This window comes from Biomphalaria glabrata, chromosome 6 (genome assembly GCF_947242115.1).
Source record: "Biomphalaria glabrata chromosome 6, xgBioGlab47.1, whole genome shotgun sequence".
NCBI lineage: Eukaryota > Metazoa > Mollusca > Gastropoda > Planorbidae > Biomphalaria > Biomphalaria glabrata.
Genome location: NC_074716.1, coordinates 18,352,066 through 18,370,218, shown reverse-complemented (window position 1 = coordinate 18,370,218; position 18,153 = coordinate 18,352,066). Strand labels below are relative to the sequence as shown.

Genomic DNA, 18,153 nt, shown 5'->3' with positions numbered 1-18,153 from the left:
TTGAGCCACATTTAGTGTTTTTCAATTTTGGCAGATGACTATTCACTGCACTTACTGGTAGAAATGTGTAACCTCTCTTGACTACGCTCTTGGAATTAGGTGACTGTAGTTTGCTGTAATTTGCTTTAGATTTTATATCGAAAAGGGAAGTTTTATTGTCAAGATTATCTATTGGGGGTGGGGGGGGTTTAAACTAAAAAATCTCTGGAGTTATTTTTCTTTTTTTTTTTATTCAAAACCCCATTTAGCTACGGTCATAGAGAATTTCAACATGAGTCATTAACAGGCAAAATAATTAACATGAACCAGACATTCATAAACTATAAGATTAATAACTAAACTTTCACGAACACCCTGCGTTCTTTTGCATACACATTTATTCTAGAAATTGGTGGAAGATTATGGGAGAAATAAAAATAAACATAGAAGTCCAAGAGAGCTAAAAATAGACTACTACTTACCCACAAACAATTATCCAGATAATTCTGGAAATATTCTGAGGGACAAAACTAAAAAGTCATGTTCAATGATTTACTGCGCATTTTTTTTTACTTTGGGACATTATCTCTGGGTTATATTTATATTATATGTCTATATACTTGAAGTACTGTGTGTGCTTAATTATTAGGCTATATGATCCCAGGTTGTGCCCTTAAAGTATACCATTTTATGAAGTAGTTTTTTGTTGATTTATAACCATTCCAGCTAAGGATGGATATTGTATCACTAGCCACATCTGGAAAAACTTATATAATTTAACCACACAATGCCAGCATTACAATTAAGGATTGTGGAATTGAAATCATTCTGGAATATGTATAAATGTTAATGATATTAATATTTTAAATTACTCATTTTATATTTAAGTAGAACCAAGTTGTTTTCTTTTTGCTTTTTTTTTTTTGCAAACCGTTAAGTTTTTGTTTTTCAGATCTATCTAAAGTAAGTTATTTAAAGCACAAAATAAGGGGAAGGGCAAGAATCACGACAAAATGATCATCATAGCACGAGCTAGGTCTCAAACGATTAAGAAAAGTGAGAAGACTTTCCTGGTTTGTTGATGGCACTCTTCATTCTTAAGTCACTTAATATTATCTCTTAATTAGCGGCACACTCCTTGCACAATTAAACGAGGGAGTAGTCTCAGTGTGTGATAAGTCTCATTGTGTGCCAACATCTCAAGTTACTAATTGCTACATAATAAACCTAAATGAGACTTATATTGTCAGACTTCTTCCTAAAAAGTTAGCTGGCATATTAGACCAATTCCTATCTTCACAAAAATACCACTAAATCACTACACTACATAATGGGACATGTTCATTACTGAATTCACTGCAAGAGTTTATTTTGAAAGTTTACGTTGTCATTGCCCACCTTCTGTGTCCCACTCTCAGCAGGAAAGACATTTATTCTTTTGGGGGGGGGGGGGACTTCCAAAACGTTTTAAAACAAATTCTTGACGGACACGAACAGAAATGAAATCAACTGCTTGTTTCCTGCTTGAAAAGTCACAGAGAAAAATAAACTCTATTCTAATTTTCTATGTTACGAAAATACCATTGTATTCGTCACTTCGTCAAAATTTGAAAACAACCCTAAAAACATTTGAGTTATCTTTTGTCAGTAGCATGTACGAGTTTAAAACAAAATAGTTACGTTAGAAGCATAATATCTGAACTCGTGAAGAAACTTGATTTATCACAAAAATATCAAAAATTATTTTTCACGCAGACTTAACTTAGATTTAAGACGTGGGGACAGTTGGAGAGTCTCGCCAAGGGCGGAGACTGCAGGAAGCTGGTTGATGGATTATGCACCATAACGGACAGTAGGCAGATATGAAACTTAAAACACCAATGGAAAGAGTTCAAATCTGAATAGACAAACTAATATCTAAATCTAGTTTTGATTGCAAATATATTCACATCAGTAATTCGTCTTTGAAAGAACGTCTGTAAGGTATAAGATAAGATATAAAAGTCTAAATGTGAACGTAGAGTTTGTTGCATTTCTTGTATTTTAGCAATGCCAAAACTAAAGAAGATCTAATACAGACACAAAAACGTGCATAAATCTCTGATTGTTGGCAATTCAAAATTAAGAAAAAAATACTTAATCTGTGTCAAGAAACAAGGAAATGGATTAACCTAATAAGCAAAAGAGTCCTCTCACATAGAATAGCAACACTTGAACGTCATGCTCTTTGCAAGTGGGGTAAAAAAAAAAGCTCAATATTTCAATTGAGTTGCTCATGTTATGAATGAAACTTTTATGACCTTAAATTACCCGAAACCTTTTTTTCAAGATAACTTAATTTGACAGTCTTGAGTCTAATCATGGTCTAATATTTTAATATCTTGGTGTGCATCCTGTGCTTACGTTTTATGTTTATGAAATTATTAACCTATATAGGAGGCGCGGTGGCTGAGCGGTGAAGTGCTAGGCTTCCAAACCTGGGATTTTTAATTTCGGGACCACGCATCAAGATTTGTTTTTTTTTCCTCAGCATGTCAGTTCGTACCCGCACTATCATGGCGTGTGAATATACAAAAGAAAAAAAAAGTTATTTTGTTAATGAAGACGCCAGCCATGGTCTTAACTAACTTAATAAATAGTGTTGTTTTGTGGTATTATATGTCGCTTCATTTAAAAAATCTAAAAATAAAATGCTCAGTATATATTGGGCATATAAGAGGGGTTCGATCTGAAACGTTCAGTTCTAGATGTAGCTGTCTACGTTAAAATACACACTAACTTTTGAATCCACTTAATATTTCAAAGCATGTTGTTTTTCTCATTCTTTAGTACTGCACAGCTATCTTGCTCTAGCATATTTAGTACACTCCCTACACTACACTAGTGGATCCAGAACTGTGGAGTGGGGGGGGGGGGCGATTTTTTTTCAAAACCCTAACCCTAATATATATATATTAGAATTTAAATTAAAAAAGCAATGTTTCTCAGCCTTTTGGCAAAAAAAAAAAAGCAATGTTAAAGCCTTTCTCTTGACAGCTAGGGGGTCTGGGGGAGCGCTGTAAGCTTCCCCAGTGGGATCCGGGGCGAAGCTCCCACGCCATAAGCGTTTTCTTGCATTCTTCACTGCAGGAACGCATTTTCCTGACATCTACAGCTCATTTTTCATCCTATTAGATATGACCTTTTGAATAATGTTTTGCTTGACAAATATTCAAATATGAATTTACAGGCCCTTACTACATTGCAAATGCATTCGATTTGTTCCTTGAAAATATAAGATACTCCACATATTTAGATTAAGACTTTGAGGATCGCCGCCGAAAGAAAAATTATTCGAAAAATAATATTTTTAACAAGGTTACAAAAGACAGTTTGTGTGGAAACACAAACTCAAAATCGGCCCCCGAAGTGGTCCACCCAGGCAGGCTTCAATATTTTCAGAAAGAACATCCAAATTATATTAAAGACAAATGAGAGATAAGAATGGAGAAAGAAGGTTAACAGATCTTGTGTAGTGCCCCAACAGTCCCGCAGATCAAAGGATAGGTGAAAGTAAATGTAAAGTTAGATGTGAACCTGGCCTAACTAGTTCCCCTTTTAGACCTTGTGGTCTATAGGGCAGATGATGTAAAGTTCATCTGTTTTTGTGGCATACGGTTAACGTGGGTGTCATGTAGCCAGCACGACCAACCGCCTTTACTTTTCCCCAACTAATATCAGGTACCCATTAGAGCTGAGTGGACTCAGAGGCGCCCAAAGATTCCAAAGTTGAAAATCCCAGTCTTCACCAGGATTCGAACCTGGGGCGACCGGTTCGGAAGCCAAGCGCTTTACCGCTCAGCCACCGCGTCTCCCCTGGCCTAACTGATGTCTTATAATTGATCTAATTGTTTTGAAAAGGCTCAATCTCTTATTTTTATTTTTTTTAAAGGAAACCTCAGAATTTGCGCTATTCAGTTTTAGCTTTATCATCATAGGAATCCTTGGGCCTCTTTTCTTTGCCTCTTTTTTGGGCTTTATGTGCCTCTTTTATGGGCCATCTTGCCTCTTTTGTAGGCTTTTTTTTTTTTTTTTTTTTTTAAATATGTAAATTTGTAAGTTATCATAATTTACAAGTATTAAATCATAAACAATTGAAAAGTGATTAACCTAAAAATATAATATTTTTCGAATTCTAAAAAACAATAAAAAAAATGCCGCAATAAAAAAAAAAAGTTCAGGAAAATTAAATTTACAAGATTACTATTCATTTCAAATTAGGTCTAACTTATAATGCATACTAATTAGCTTTTTCTCTTTAAAAAACTGCTTGCATAACTGATTTAAAAAATCAGATTTTTCGCTTTTAGAAAAAAAAAAGCCGTTGCATCAGAACTTTGAATGGTCTAAAACAGGGGTGGGCAAATTACGGCCCGCGGGCCACATGCGGCCCGCCGGAGTGTTTTATGCGGCCCGCCGACACCTACAGAAGTCAGGTGTGCCCACAGTATATACTTAATAAAAATGCAAATATATTAAAAATAATATAAATATAAATTATTGAAATTGTCTTTATAAAAAGTTTCAATCAAACGAAGACTATGCTTATTGGCTATAAATCAATACACTCAATGCAAAACACAATCTCTGATCAGTATTTATTCAATGCTATGAAGAACTATGTTGAATGTTGGGTATGCTTGGAAAGTCCTATTGGTGATCCTGGCCTCCTCGCGGCGGACTTTGGTAACGCTGTGAACGCCTCTAACAGCGGCTAACGGGGATCCCCTCCGTCTACGGTTTTCAAGGCCAAGTGGATGGAGCTTGTTAAATCCAGGATGTCCAACCCAATGTGTGGGTGCCTGGTTAAAAGCTGGATTAGGGTGCGCCGGAATGCGAGGCGCGCCCCATAAACGCCGTAGGCTCTAGAAGGTACGTTTCCGGATGTACGACATTGCATCTAGTCGCCCCACTGATGGCGAACTTTCTGGCGGTGAAAGCAACGAGTCTAGACAACCACTCATTATACCACAAGGTATTCGCGGCAAGCGTGACATTGGAAGCTAGCTCAGCGAACCCGAGTTCCTGAGTAGGTAGCATTGATCCCACTTGAGGAGATCGAATCCAACAGTCTAACATGCAACCAGTTTCGCCCGCACTCGGGTATTTCACTCACATGGCTTTACAAAATTTATCTATTAAACCCGAGTATGGGCATTACTCACTCGATAGGCCCCGCTCTATCAATCCTAACGACGGGTTGATGTCCGATAAGTTAGCTACCGTCGTTGTTCTTCAAGATGTCCGCCCACTAAGCTCACCGATATTGACAGCAAAAACTAACCAAGGGTTGCTGCAGGGTGGCCAGCGCCCCTCGACGCAAGTCGAGCCAAGCTGCCCATCAAAAACCACGGACGGGGAAGTCGTGACCCCCACACCAAATGTGACCAATAAAAGCTCGGAAAAGGAACGCAAGAGGGACGGTCCCTCTAAGCCCAAACATGTTAAAGGTACTGGGCAACTCAGAATCATATCATTTAATGCGAATAGGCAATTGCGCCTTAAAAAGCCTGAAATTGAGAGACTGCTGTCGGAACTCGAGGTCGATGCGTTCTTGGTGCAGGAAGCTGGCAACGCTGGTAGGAAACGGAGCTGTGTGCCCTCGCTCTCGGGCTTCACGGCCTTTACCTGTTCCTGTGTAAAATGTCAGAAGTTAGTCACTTTTGTCAGGAACCCTTTGCTTGCTCGTGTGAAGGGAGCCACCTCACGGGGATGTGGTGAGACCGACACGCTCTTGGTCGAAATATTTAAAGATGGACAGAGATTTGAATGCCTAAATGTCTATAATCCACCGCGAAGTGTCCTTACACTCGATAGCAAAAGCCTCTCCAGTACCAGAACGATAGTGGCGGGTGATTTCAATGCCAAAATCCAGGTTATAGGTTGTACAACAACCGATCTCTCGGGACAGAAAGTAATCGACTTATGCGACGGAACAAATTTGGTTCTCCTTAACGACGTTGATTCTCCAAACACATTCATTCACTCCGGGCATGGAGGGGAATCGAAACCAGATTTGTGCCTGGCGTCTGCGGACATAGTTGCAAAGAGTCGACTAGACGCCCTGGGGGACTTGGGATCGGATCATCTGCCGCTAATGGTCTCAATTGATCTCGGAACGACAAAACAAACAGCCTGCCCTAGACGTAAGTGGGTGTACGCTAAGGCGGACTGGGAGCTTTTCAGGAATTCATCAGATACACTCCTGGAAAGACTTGATATTGATTTTGAGAATATTGACGCAACTTACAGTCTCTTTGTGAAGGCTCTTTTATCTGCGGCTCGTAGGGCCATTCCGCGAACCAGTGGTAAGCGCAGGTACCGATCCTTTTGGTCTCGAAAGTTGGCACGCCTTGTCCGACAACGAAAAGCAGCACGAAGACGGCATGCTAGACAAAAAACGGAGGAGACGAGGCGAGCCTACAATAAACTCACGGCATTGGTAAGAGATACGGTGTCAGAAGAGTCGTTAAAAAAGTGGTCGGAGACCTGCGCGAACCTGGACCTCGCGGATGGACGACAGGCATGGAAGTTACTAAACAACTTGGCTGGAGTGGGGGAACCGAGGGTAGCGGAGCCCCTGCAAACGCCTAGTGGCCCTGTTATTACTGACAAGAAGAGAGCGGAGGCTTTGAACAAACACTTTGCTGGAGTCTCCAAAGCACACAAAAAATCTTCCGTGTCGATGGCCCTTGACCGTGTTAGAAGAGCCAATGAAAAACGCAAATGGGTCGACAGCAAGGCTGGGACGGAAACATTCTCAGAGCCCTTTACCATGATGGAGGTGGCTTTCGCGATAAAAAAGGCGAGACTACATAAGGCAGTGGGGCCAGATGGCATCAGCGCTGAGATGCTAAAAAATCTTGGAACGATTGGCCTCCTAAAACTTCACGGCTTACTAAATCGGACATGGACTCAAGGGGACTTCCCTAAGGCATGGAGATTGGCTACCATTGTTCCTATTCTAAAAAAGGGCAAGAATGCAAACAGCCCTGAGAGCTACAGACCAATTTCCCTCACATCGTGTGTGGGGAAGGTTGCGGAGAGAATCATTAACCGACGGCTTACGTGGTACCTAGAGTCCCACAATTTAATTTGTCAGGAGCAGGGTGGTTTCAGACAACGGCGTAGTGCAATGGACCAGGTTACAGTCTTTATGCAAGAAGTGGCGGACGGTTTTCAGAGAGGCGGAAGGGAGAAGAAGGGTGAGTCGACACTCGCGGTCTTTCTGGATCTCAAACAGGCGTACGATAGAGTCTGGAGACAAGGCTTGTTGCTTAAGTTGATGGACCTTGGGGTAAACTCCAATATGTATCGATGGATCAAAAGCTTCCTAACGAACAGGTTAGTTCAAACACGTTATGGCGAGCAACTGTCAAATAAGAAGGTACTTGAACAGGGGTTGCCTCAGGGCTCGTCACTTTCATGCACACTTTTTCTGGTATTCATCAACGATTTGACCAAACGCCTAGGGTGTCGCTCACTACTTTTTGCGGACGATTTGCTGATCTGGAAAACTGGGAGATCCGCAGCCGCTCTAGCTGCGGAGATCCAACGTGACCTAGTCACGATTTCCTGCTACACACGATTGTGGAATATGGAGGTTAATTGTGCGAAAACAGTCTGGACCCTTTTCACCCTTGGCAAAGATATCTATAAAGAAAAGATTTTTCTCTCAATCAATGGTACCGAATTAAAAATGGAAGCCAAGCCGAAATACCTGGGAGTCACCCTGGACCCAAAAATGGGTTTGTCCGACCATGTGAGAACAGTGCGAGAGCAAGCGTCAGAGAGCCTTAAGGTAGTCAAGCGGTTAGCCACGACCAAGTGGGGGGCCAAAGCGAACGTGTTACGGGCCCTCTACATTGGAGCGGTAAGGTCGAGGATGGAGTACTCGTCTCTTGCACAGGTCTATGCCTCTCAAACGTCTCTAGCGGGGCTGGACTCAGTGCAGAACCAAGCAATTAGACTCATTTGTGGTGCATTTCGTACGACGCCAACTGCGGCATGTGAGGTCATGACAAATCTCCCACCACTGAGATTACGAAGGGAGCGAGCCGTTATGATTGCTTATGAGAAATTCAAACGGCTAGAAGAAGGCTGCCCAGTCAGGAGTCTGGTCGACAATTGGCAGGGCGGAAATCGGCTGAAACGGAACTCTTTCATTCACTCGGTGCGGGAATTGTCCAAAGAAGTCGATTTACCCCAGAACAGAGCAGCTCTCGCTCTGCATGGGGCTTCTTCTCCGGCGAATGCTCCTGGAGTCCCGGAGGTGAGGAAATCGCTGATTGACCCAGAAGTTAACAAGAAATGCACAAAAACTGTCCTACGAAACACTGCCAGGAAAACTGTCGCCCAGTACCCAGCTGATTCCATTAAAGTGTACACAGATGGTTCCACGAGAGAGAACCTCGGACAAAAAACCTCTGGGTATGGTGTGGTAGTTCGATTCCCTGGCTCGACCGAAAACGATGAGATTCTAGGTGCGTGTTCTGGCAGGAGCAATTACGTTGCTGAAATGGTTGCAATTCAAAATGCAGTAGAGTACATTGAAGAACGACTTAACGAGAAAACAGCACAACCCAGTCCTATTGTGCTATTTACAGACTCTATGTCGAGCCTACAAACCATTGAAAGCCCTGCAGATACGCTCCCGGAACCACTGGCAAAAACACTGGCGTGCGTGGGACGCCTCCAAGAAAAACACAAAATTCGGACGACATTCCAATACGTACCAGGACACGTGGATGTGGAGGGTAATGTGAAGGCTGACTTATTAGCCAAGCTCGGCACAAAACTGGACCCTGTGGACGAGCCACAGACTTTTGAGCAGGCGCGTACGATAGTGGACGAATGGGCAAGAAATAAATGGAACAAAAGCTGGGAGACTGGTAATACGGGAAGGGAAGTCTGGCAAAACTTAAAAGGGCCCTCAAAATCGGACGAATGGTGGCAGCTAAATAGGGAAGAACAGGTGACAATCGCTAGGTACCGAACGGGACACTGTCCAATCGGTGCCTATTTTGCTAAATTTAAGCCAAACTTCGACTCACGCTGCAGGCATTGTCAGGACGACGTCGAAACAGTTAACCACATCCTTTACGAGTGCGCAACACTACACCCTAAACAAGGCCATTTGAGTGAAACAAAAGCTGGTTTGCATGAGGAGCTGACTCTGTACGGAGACAGAGAAGCTTTGAGAAGGACTGCCGCTTTCCTTGTCCGTGTTATCAGAGAATAGAGTTCTCAACACGGTGCCCTAGTGCGATGAGACTTACACGGGTATGCTTGGAACAAGATGGCAAGGGTGACAACTGGTGGGGCTCGATCTTTGACTGAGTAAAATGGTGGGTTTTTTTTAATACCCCAACCATAAACTTAAACAGGAAAGTTTGCACAAAGCTGCATAAATATCATTTTTCAGAAGCAAAATAGCAGTAATAATGAAACTTATTAGAGCTAGGGGGGAGGCATCGACCACAGATAGTTTCGATTATAAATAAAATAATCCAATATTTCCTCTATCAGAACATGGACAAGGTAAACGAGAACAATGTAAAATCTCAAGGAAGAAATTGTTCTGTTACTTGAAGGACATTGACTGTTACCTTGTAACCAATATTTCAAATGATGAGTGGAAGACAGATTTCAGGTTTCATAATTGCCATTGCAATGAGTTTCTTGCATATGAGATGCAAATGGATGCTAAATCTTTTCAAACAAGGCCTTCCCATTTCTACAAGCAAGCAAAAGAAAACATATTTTGTCATTTTCCTTTGCTGAAAGGTGAAATTATTTCTAGTGAAATGATTAAAAGTACAACACTTATTAAGATTCTTTAATTTTGCAATTTATAAAAGCAAATTTTAAGACGTCAAGAACAGGTTTTCAATACCATTAGCTCACCATTTAGCGAAGAAGCTGATTCAGCTCCAGAGGACATAACTCCAAGCAAAGAGAATTTCCAGTCAGTACTTCCACTGGAGTCTTTTGGGTGCCAGAATCTGTATGTCAATTCTTTACCAAATGTGCTGCTGTTCACACTATTTGTGTACACATACATCCGTTCTTCTTCTTCTTTGTTCTCATTTTACATGTTGGAGGGTTCAGAACAGTATCTAAGATGAACCGCGCAATGTTTTCCAGATCAGGCAGCTCTCCGAATAGTTTTGGTTCTATAGGAGGGCCCTTGGCCAGAGTTCTGTTCGGGTCTCTGATTTAGTATGCACCATTGAAGGAAATGGTCAGCATTCTCTGGTGATGCTCCAAAAGGGCAAGTTTCGCTCGTCCCGACATTTAACTTCCGGAACATATATTGTCTCATCCAGTGAACAAGCATTATATTTTGGGTGGGGGGAAACTAAACAAGTATAATTACTGGTCGATTTTGACTGACTGTAATTTGAAAGCAGTCACAAGGGTAACAACTAGTAAGCTAGTTCCACAGTTCCGGAACATTATGCACGAGTGTAAAAAGTAAAATACTGCACATTAAGTACAACCGTATATTAATGGGTTATTGTAATATAAAAAGACAACAGCAATTTAAAAAAAGTAATTGATTTAAAAAATTGCTAACTTTTCTTGTAATTCCTTAACGTGGAGTGTGGAAAAAAAGAAGCGTTAATAAAATACAGTGTAACTATGAATAAAAAATTAGCTAGATTATCTTTCTAAGTTGTATATACATATGCGGCCCGCCATTCCCAAGTTAAAAGAAATGCGGCCCTCGATCCCAAAAGGTTGCTGTGACGAGATGTTAATTAGTTGATATTTGGCTTGTTTATTTATGTCTAGGGGAAATTTTATTAATTTTATCCCGCTCACATATAAGATTTTGTACAGGCACACCGCAACTAACAGTAAGAACAGGCCAATATTATAAGTTTATAAATAAATATAATTTAATAAATGAAAGATTACAAAAGAAAATGATCAATTAAAATTATAATTAAGAAATGACATGGATTCGCTAATATCTAAAATAACTGCTCATCATGGATCGCTAATTATTGAGTGATTGGAGGAGAAGAATGTTCCGATGTCTGCTACTTATTTTTCTTAGCTGCTAGCCCGTGGGTCGTCTTCTGGCGGTCGTAGGACTGGCACTCAGAAGGATGAGTCATCCGGCTCTGTCTTAGGACGCCGGCTCGGGATATCCCTATGCTGTAGGCAAGCTGGCTCTATAGGTGAGGCCGCTGCCTGTTTAGCAATAGAGATGGTTGGTGCTGCAAACTAAGTTGTAGTGGGACGATCTCTCAGCTGTGATCTCTAGCTCGTAGAGAGCCGTGCTAACTCAACACCAGCTTATCTTCTGCTGCGAAGGGTGCTCTAGTCTGTCGGCATTAGGCAATAACTATTGGGCAGTGGACAGTTTGGGCCGGGTACTGGGCAGATGATACTGGGCAGTATAGGACACTGTGGACACTGGGCAATATGTTAAGGCCAAGGACAGTAGGCAATGCCTTCTTGCTAACAGGTATGTAATTGGGGGGGGGGGTGTATCTGGTGTGGTCTGCCTCGGTTACAGCTTTCTATGGAGATCTGATAGTTGTAGCAATCGTGTGTAGTAACCAGGGGTAGCAATCAGGGATAGCAATCAGGGGTAGCAACCAGGCCGTTTGTCCCTAATGAATCCTCACAACTAAACTTCCTAACAGGGGAGACAATGAATTCTGGCGGGCCTAATTTGGAATGCTTTGGTCTCTCTCTATATATAGATGGGACTTTTCGTTTAACGGGTGGGGAAGAAAGCTAGCTGATTTTCTCACATGTATCGATGTACCGGAGATGTCAGGCGTCAGGTCAGATTTATGGTCAATATTCGTTGCCTACCGTGAGAGTAAAGTCTTAAGCGAATATGTATCTGTCCAGCCCGAGTGCAATGCTATTCTTAGAGCGATGTGTATCCTGCGGGGGGGGGGGGTGTAGGTGTGAAAAGTTATTAGGCCGCGGCGTGTAGCGCGGGTGCAGCGACTTCATAGTGTCAACTGTCCAGCGATCAATAATTAAAAGTTAGCCCTAGAGAAGCTAGTTAATGTTTTATGTCGAGATTCGTCCCGTGAGAAACGTGCGAGGGGGGATAAATCCTACAAGAAATTAGTTATGGGTGGACAAGAAAATAATTGTTTAAGTTAAAAATTAAAGTTTCTCACGGTTTGCTGGGAAAAACTAAAATGAACTTATGTATGCAAGTTTCGTATCGTCACATACCCACCCACTTAAAAAGTATTCGCAGAATACTAATACTGCTTGCATACAAGTTTCATTTGAGCTTTGTTGTTGCCTAGTCTAATTGTCCAAAGGAAAAAAAAAAATGAATCTGAATTCGAGGAAAGAGTCGTAAGGGAGATTGGGCGTCCAGGTATCCGTTTTAAGTCTAATTTCGATCCCACCGTGGACTGTTGTGTTTGGGTGGAGAATAACGTGACCTGTGGTTGAGGTCAGGTTTGTTTGGGTACCTGTGCGTCCTACCTGAAGCAGTGAGGGGTGATGGGGAGGAGTTGCAACATGATGGACTGGGCGGGAATCGGTGGTGACTACCACCTTTGTGATCCCATGCAGGTATCATATTTATACGTGGGGGCCAGGATTGTTGACCACGCCAACGCCTTCTGACACTGTCAATGTCAGGAATTAGGGGGTTAATTTCCTTAGTTCGGTTGAACTGAGGTGTTGAGTGATGGCGCCCAGTGTTTGACTGATTTGGGCCATCCTTCTGTCTAGTAGTTCTACAGACTGGCAGGGAAAAATATGGCTTCTTAACATTTCCCAATGGTACGTATTGGGAGCCAAGAATAAAGTCGTACACGGGTGACTCCATAACAGCGGCGTTTATGGTCCCGTGCACGTATCGACATTCTACATGAACCCTCGCTATGGGCAAGACCATTGGAGGTGTAGTTTTGTCGACAGTTTGGATCTCTACCGTTTCACCGGTGAGATCTGCCGAATCAATCAGCGCTTCTTTTATTATGGAAGTAAAAGAGCAGGCTGTATCAAACTTGATATAAGTTTGAACGCCGTTTATTAGGCCCTGCTCTACACCTGGGGGTGATGTAGAGGGGTGAGGAGGTATATAAGGGATTTCTGGGCCTACCGGGTTACCAGTCTTGGGCCGTCGAACGGTCGTCAGGGCCGATACGACGTGTGGGGCATGTTGTTGTCGAGTCCTCCTGTCGTCACGCGTGTTATGTGAGTCACGGTGAGAGGGGTGGTAGGAATTATTCTGGCGTGATTGATGGGGAGGGCGGTTCGACTGGTTGGATGGGTGTTGTGATGGGACACGTGCCTGGTTGTTTTGATTTTGGTTGTGAGGTGTGGGCTGGGCAGGGGAGGTTTCGCTAGACTGTGGTTCTGTTACGGGTGTCTTAGCTTTCTGGTCTCGTCTGGCAGCTATGTATCGGTCAGCGGCAGTCGCAATGTCACAAGGGTCAATTGCCTGTTGCTCATTTACGTATATTCGAGTTTCCTGCGTTAGGCAGTCTCGAAGCTGCTCAGCCAGAATAAGGTTTCTAAGACCTTCAAACGTTTCGGGCATTTTGCTGAGGGCTAGCCATTTTCCGAGGTATTTGTCCAGCCTGTCGCAAAGATTGACATACGTTTCTTTGCGCTCAAGGCGGGACCCTCGAAACTTCTTATGGTATGAATCAGAGGTTAGCTCAAATTGAACCAATAAAGCCTCTTTTAGGGCTTCAAAGTCCTCCCGTTGGTATGAGGGGAGCTTTGTGTAAGCCTCATAAGCTTTGCCTCTAAGGCATTGAGCTAATCTAAAACACCACCTATCCTTGGGCAAGCTATAATAGCGTGCCACCTCTTCGAATCGTGTTAAATAAACTTCAACACTTTCGCTCTTCTCATCGAAGGGCTCGAAGGGGATGTTGGGTGAGCTATTTGAGGACCCTTGGCTGGAAGCTGGGCTAGCAGGCTGAGACTCAGCGACTGTGCGAGCCGTCTCATTCTCTTGAGCTATTTTAGCTCTCTCAGTTGCCTGTCTCTCCCGCTCCATGGCTAACTCGTGCTCATGTTTCTCTTTCTCCATTGCTAACTCAAATTCTCGTTTCTCCCTTTCAGCTTCCTTTTCCCTTACTAGCTTTTCCCATTCCTCCAGCTTTTGCCGGATGTATTCAGAACGCTCTGACCCTTGCAGCTCTAGCAATGCCGCAGTCTCTGTCAAGTCCTGTATTTTCAGTTTTTTGTCAGAGTCGGTCTTGGACCTTGTATTGCTGGCCATTATTTATGTATGAGAGAAATAAAATGGGAGACTAATAAGACTAATAGGCGGGATATTATTGAAGTAAGAGCGTTATATGAAGCCCGTATGAAACAACCACGTTGCCCGTAATGATAATATAATATTAAGCACAGTAATGCTACTTAAAATAACCACAAATAATAATATTATACAAAGTTGATATGTGATAACATCTAAAGTAAGATAGATATAAAATAAAGACTCTAGCAACACTCTTCACTCCGTTTGCAATCCGTTACTTTAAGATAATGAAAGTATATTAGATATAGGAAAGTTCTACTGCTGTATGCCTGTGCCTGTCTAATAAAGGATTCTAGTTTCAGATCCCGGACGGGCCCCCATTTATATGTGACGAGATGTTAATTAGTTGATATTTGGCTTGTTTATTTATGTCTAGGGGAAATTTTATTAATTTTATCCCGCTCACATATAAGATTTTGTACAGGCACACCGCAACTAACAGTAAGAACAGGCCAATATTATAAGTTTATAAATAAATATAATTTAATAAATGAAAGATTACAAAAGAAAATGATCAATTAAAATTATAATTAAGAAATGACATGGATTCGCTAATATCTAAAATAACTGCTCATCATGGATCGCTAATTATTGAGTGATTGGAGGAGAAGAATGTTCCGATGTCTGCTACTTATTTTTCTTAGCTGCTAGCCCGTGGGTCGTCTTCTGGCGGTCGTAGGACTGGCACTCAGAAGGATGAGCATCCGGCTCTGTCTTAGGACGTCGGCTCGGGATATCCCTATGCTGTAGGCAAGCTGGCTCTATAGGTGAGGCCGCTGCCTGTTTAGCAATAGAGATGGTTGGTGCTGCAAACTAAGTTGTAGTGGGACGATCTCTCTAGCTCGTAGAGAGCCGTGCTAACTCAACACCAGCTTATCTTCTGCTGCGAAGGGTGCTCTAGTCTGTCGGCATTAGGCAATAACTATTGGGCAGTGGACAGTTTGGGCCGGGTACTGGGCAGATGATACTGGGCAGTATAGGACACTGTGGACACTGGGCAATATGTTAAGGCCAAGGACAGTAGGCAATGCCTTCTTGCTAACAGGTATGTAATTGGGGGGGGGGGGTGTATCTGGTGTGGTCTGCCTCGGTTACAGCTTTCTGTGGAGATCTGATAGTTGTAGCAATCGTGTGTAGTAACCAGGGGTAGCAATCAGGGATAGCAATCAGGGGTAGCAACCAGGCCGTTTGTCCCTAATGAATCCTCACAACTAAACTTCCTAACAGGGGAGACTGAATGAATTCTGGCGGGCCTAATTTGGAATGCTTTGGTCTCTCTCTATATATAGATGGGACTTTTCGTTTAACGGGTGGGGAAGAAAGCTAGCTGATTTTCTCACATGTATCGATGTACCGGAGATGTCAGGCGTCAGGTCAGATTTATGGTCAATATTCGTTGCCTACCGTGAGAGTAAAGTCTTAAGCGAATATGTATCTGTCCAGCCCGAGTGCAATGCTATTCTTAGAGCGATGTGTATCCTGCGGGGGGGGGGGGTGTAGGTGTGAAAAGTTATTAGGCCGCGGCGTGTAGCGCGGGTGCAGCGACTTCATAGTGTCACCTGTCCAGCGGTCAATAATTAAAAGTTAGCCCTAGAGAAGCTAGTTAATGTTTTATGTCGAGATTCGTCCCGTGAGAAACGTGCGAGGGGGGATAAATCCTACAAGAAATTAGTTATGGGTGGACAAGAAAATAATTGTTTAAGTTAAAAATTAAAGTTTCTCACGGTTTGCTGGGAAAAACTAAAATGAACTTATGTATGCAAGTTTCGTATCGTCACAGTTGCCCACCCCTGGTCTAAAATATTGTGATGTCGGATCTTCAATATATTTTCTAGTTTACGAGATCTAAACGGGACAGACGGACAGACATTTCGCACAAAACTAATAGCTAAAAAAGCTCATTTGTAAGTGATACATTTTGTTAATAGGCTGTTTGTAACTTTGTTTTGTTACAGAACAATAATTCAAAGCTCTTAACAAATAATTTCGGAAGTGGGATGAGAAATTAAATGGGCTAATTAGATTCTACTCTAATTTTTTTTTGTGTATTTTTAGGATTGAAGTATATATTGTGAGTTATAGTCTCAAAATTTTCTATACAATAGAAAAATATGTTTGAGACTGAGTAAAGGTTGGAAAAAGGTGACTAGGAAAATAATATTTGGGTTCAGAACTCAATCTCAATTGTTACTCTTATAATGAAAAATTTCGTATGAATTCTAAATTTTCCCAAACAAAGTCTTTCTTAAAATAACTAAGATAAATTCGTGTGCATTTACATAAACTCTGTTGCCATATTTGACTTTTCTGTTTTAAAATGTCATGTTTTCGTCTGGAAAGGGGAGAGGGCGGTAGAGTAAAAACGTTAATCCTCGCTCCTTTTTATAATTTCTGCTAATGATTGCATTTGACATTAAAGAATAGGGGGTGGGGCGACTCGATATAAGAATTTAATTTATAGCATATATAAATTATATTAGTGACATTTTTTTTTATTTTGTAATTTCTTAACTAAAATGCGAAAAGAAAAAAAAGTATTTTGTTCACAAACTATGATTTCAAAATAAAGGTAGGAAGGGCAATATATGTATTTGCCCCCCCCCACCCCACCCAATCAGCTAACAGGTGAACGACATAATATAAAGATCGGTTAAAATATCAATAACAAGTTTTAATTATATAGATATTTAATTGCTTCTGTTGACAAGCAGTGATTTCTACAAATAAATTTAACCGTCCCCCTCCCACATCAAACGTTTTTGGTGGGGGGTCGGGATTGTTGCCATCGCCACCTCCCCATCCCACCAAATCGACCAACATACTAAAAGGGGGTGGCGAAATATAAATAATTAGTATATATTATTAACATAACTAATAAATTCGTGTATAAATTGTTTGATTTCTTTACTTAAATTCGTCCACCCACCCCCTTCGGGGAGAAGTCGGCCGAGTGGGGGGGGGGTGATCGCCACTACCGTTTTTAAAATTTCTTGAATTTTTTTTTCTTTGACGGTGTAATTATTGTGGCCAGATCATGATGACAGGGTATATATATCCAATAAATAACAACACATCAGATGTCGACACTTCAAGATGGCTTTGTAAAAGTTTGACGTGTCCAGCATGTATCAACGAATTATCAGAAGTTTCTAACTGGGATAGTCAGTGTTCATGATCCTGCACTTACCACACCAGGTCAATGTGACAAATGACCAGAGCTCTCCACTCATAAGTGACAGGAGACGCGGCATCCAGTTTAAAGTACAATATCTTGACAACTTGAGACCAAGGCAGGTATTATTTCTATGTATAATGACTGGCCTATAAGTTTTTAGTATTGCTCAAACCTAAAGCATATTTTTTGTGTTGGTAGTAGTTCACTCATTTTAAACTTTTTTTTTATTCATTTAATATGCAAACCTTAAATAACAAAGTTAAAAAGATAGTTTGGGTGGAAACACAAACTCAGAATCGTTCCCCGAAGTGTTCCGCTATGGCAGGTAAAAAGACAGGTTTCAATATTTTCAGCAAGAATATCAGAAGCTATGAACTAAAAACAATCAAAAACTTATCTCCGACAATACAAAAAGAAGACATGTGTACGTATTGAAAGTGTTGCTGATATTATTCTATAGGTAAGCCGACTGACGGCATGATACCACATCATACGGAGATACGAGCGTCTATTAATCCAATTATTACTACATTGTTATAATCATATGTATTCAATGAACTGATGATTGAGAAGATATGGTTCAATATGAACCTGTCTGATGCTATTGAATGATTATCTGATTGATCGTTTTCTAAAGGGCCAATCTCTCATTTAAGACCTCAAAGAAGAAACTTTTCCCTTCGGT

At 41.6% G+C, this 18,153-nt stretch overlaps 1 protein-coding gene across 11 annotated transcripts in view; it reads right to left on the bottom strand.

The window, feature by feature from the left end:
- LOC106055834 (uncharacterized) overlaps positions 1-18,153 on the bottom strand; it is a 58,470-nt gene that overhangs the window by 16,414 nt on the left and 23,903 nt on the right. The window lies entirely within an intron of this gene.